The sequence below is a fragment of the Rhagoletis zephyria genome, unplaced genomic scaffold (assembly GCF_001687245.7).
Source record: "Rhagoletis zephyria isolate East Lansing unplaced genomic scaffold, Rhagoletis_zephyria_1.1 Rzeph_scaffold_01275, whole genome shotgun sequence".
Lineage (NCBI taxonomy): Eukaryota > Metazoa > Arthropoda > Insecta > Diptera > Tephritidae > Rhagoletis > Rhagoletis zephyria.
In genome coordinates, this window is record NW_016158359.1 from 127,046 (window position 1) to 130,259 (window position 3,214).

General features: G+C 39.8%; 1 protein-coding gene across 2 annotated transcripts in view; it reads right to left on the minus strand.

The window, feature by feature from the left end:
* LOC108363432 (thyroid transcription factor 1-like) overlaps positions 1 to 2,812 on the minus strand; it is a 124,369-nt gene extending 121,557 nt beyond the window's left edge. The window contains exon 1 of one of the 2 annotated variants that reach the window (XM_017616797.1): positions 2,691 to 2,812. The gene's annotated coding sequence lies outside the window, so the exon portion shown is untranslated. Of the gene's footprint in view, positions 1 to 2,486; positions 2,586 to 2,690 lie in introns of those variants that run through there. The other variant, XM_017616798.1, reaches the window with a different exon arrangement.
* Positions 2,813 to 3,214: the final 402 nt, after the last annotated feature.

The window sequence follows — 3,214 nt, forward strand, 5'->3', positions numbered from 1 at the left end:
CGAAAAAAATTTCTCTTAAAACAAGGCGACGTTTTTGATCCTAAATATTAGGATAATAATTATTTCCGGTCTCTGGTTTTTTTGTATTTCTCTTCTTTTTTGTTGTTGCTTGAAGTTACCGCTCTTTTCTTACACTTTGACAGTTTCCTGCAAAATAACAAGAAAAGAACCGTAAATAGGTTTGTGAAACTTTTACCGTGTTCTGATGTGAACGGCGACATGTACTAGGTTGGCGTTTCACAGTCTTTAAATGCTTTGATTTCTGGTCAAGGAAGGGCTGTGTAATCCGTTTTAGTCGTCAACAATCAAAGTGAAGGCAACCTCCTAAGGCACAGCTTGCTCCACAACATAATTTTGGACCTATCACAATCTCCAGTGTGTTCTGATGTGTACGCTGGAAGTGCCATCGAAATCAAGGAGTGGCAGCCGTGTTCTTATGTGAACGACAACGTGCACCCAAAACGGGCGTACCCAGACTAAGACTGGTGGCTATTGCAGGATCACAAAATATGTTAACCAATTGGCTTTGTTGTGGTGGATTCCGGCCTAGGAGTATAGGGACGCAGATCCGCCTAGCCAATAAGATTGCGCAAAGGTATCCAGTTCTGTGACCGTGGAGGCTTCAAAGGTTTTCACGTTCTAATTCTTTTGATATCGTTAAAATTTACACGTGTCGAAGATTTCACTTCCTTTCATTCTTTGTTATAATATTTGATTTAAGTATGTACCTGAGGGCCTTCGGGGTCACAGGACATTTTGCACTATTATTATTCCTGTATCAGCCAACAAGGACTGACAGGAGAGGACGTAGTAATTTGTAGTCTAAGCCTGAGGTTCATCGGGGTCACAGGACTTAGCAGTGTTGAGTTAATTAACTTATTGCCCTTATGAGCCTTTTTGACAGCTTTATTTTTATTATTTAAGTTGTTTGACCTATTCTAGGAAGAGGAGCTTTTATACTCTGGAGTGCCCCGTGGGGATCGCAGAGCTAAGCTAATATTATAAACCGGAAGGTCCCGATGGACCACGGTTTCGAAATATTTTGTTATGTGGATGTACAAGCCTTTTGTTATAATTTTAATTTTTTATATCACTTTTTTTGCACCAACACTTTGCCACTACCGCTTTATCACATCACTTTCCATCACCTGCAGCAATCATTCGGGAAGGATTCCCACAGTTAAGGGGATCCTTCCCAAAGGGGTCCCACGGTTAAGCAGGCTTTCTCCCAAGGACCCACATTTCAGTGGGTCCCTGCTTGGGCACCACTTAACGAATACGCGGATGCGTGCCCGAAAAAATTAAAGTTGGGGCCACCCCGCGGCNCCCACAGTTAAGGGGATCCTTCCCAAAGGGGTCCCACGGTTAAGCAGGCTCCTCCCAAGGACCCACATTTCAGTGGGTCCCTGCTCGGGCACCACTTAACGAATACGCGGATGCGTGCCCGAAAAAATTAAAGTTGGGGCCACCCCGCGGTCCCAGGTTTCTCTAAGGATAGAAATGAAAAAGAAGATAAGCAGTACAAGTGTATATTTACCATTGAGCTCCCAAATAATAATGAATACAAAATATTACTTAAAGCTATCGCTAAGTATCTAAACGGCCCGAATTTATTGATTAGTAGCTGACGCTGCGCTTCCCACGATTTGCATTTTGTTTGTATAAAACCAATTGGTATCGCTTACGTTGCAGGTCAATTACCTGCACTGGCTATGCGCGTGTTTGGCGAAGTGCGGCGTCAGCACATTCACGTTAGTAAGTGTGTTGGCCCCCTTGTTAACTTATATATTACGTAGTATCTCGCATAATTACTCGTTTCTATTTTATTTGTGTCTATCCCCGTTAAACTAATCACATGTTTTGCTTAAGCTGCTAAAAGGAAATTGTACCCGAGTGAGCGTTCTTTTGTTTTCGTTTACAAAAAATGTTTCTAATGTATGGAAGAAAAATAAAGTTATCGAATCGAATGTTAACTTNGCACTGGCTATGCGCGTGTTTGGCGAAGTGCGGCGTCAGCACATTCACGTAAGTAAGTGTGTTGGCCCCCTTGTTAACTTATATATTACGTAGTATCTCGCATAATTACTCGTTTCTATTTTATTTGTGTCTAACTCCCGTTAAACTAATCACATGTTTTGCTTAAGCTGCTAAAAGGAAATTGTACCCGAGTGAGCGTTCTTTTGTTGCTCGTTTACAAAAAATGTTTCTAATGTATGGAAGAAAAATAAAGTTATCGAATCGAATGTTAACTCTTACAAAGCATGGCATTGGGGTAAGATTTAAATATACATATATTTTTGTTAACTTGTAGTTAAATATTTTTTTAAATTCTTTTTACATTCAAAAGTTTGAACCATTTCAGCCGCATATTCGGAATAAAACGCTAATGGGTAATTTCCACACAAAGTGCTATTTTTTGTCCCCCTTTTTTAAACGAAAAATCAAAAACAGCACTATACGATCCAAGTAATTAACCACCTACAAACCTGTAATTTTTGTTTTCCTGGGTTGGAGCTGCTTCGGCCGATGGAGTAAAAAGGCGAAGTGTTTAAGTTGTTTTCTTGTCTCTCCTACGCGTTTCGACACTCTNATGGGTAATTTCCACACAAAGTGCTATTTTTTGTCCCCCTTTTTTAAACGGAAAATCAAAAACAGCACTATACGATCCAAGTAATTAACCACCTACAAACCTGTAATTTTTGTTTTCCTGGGTTGGAGCTGCTTCCGCCGATGGAGTAAAAAGGCGAAGTGTTTAAGTTGTTTTCTTGTCTCTCCTACGCGTTTCGACACTCCCGTATCATCTTCACAGAGCCTGTTTTATGTAAACGGTAAACAATAAACATGAAGCAAACCATGATTAACAATGGAAAGTAATACATACATCTTCTATATATATAAAATAATAGCCGTTTTCGTTGCTCGGAGTTAACTCAAAAACTACTGCATATATTTCGGTCAAACTTTCAGAGGTTATACCTTGAATATATGGTCCTGGAAAACACGTCTACAAAAAATAAACCCGCTAGGTGGCGCGGGAGTCGAGTTATTTATAAAAGTCGTATTTATGAACCGATTTCGTAAGCATGGTGAAAAAAGCACTTGCGAAAAAGGACCAGCTAGGTGGTGCTGGAGTCGAGTTATTTATAAAAGAGGTATTTATGAACCTATTTTTTTAATACACGTTCGAAGCGTTTCATGATAATTTTTTTTAATT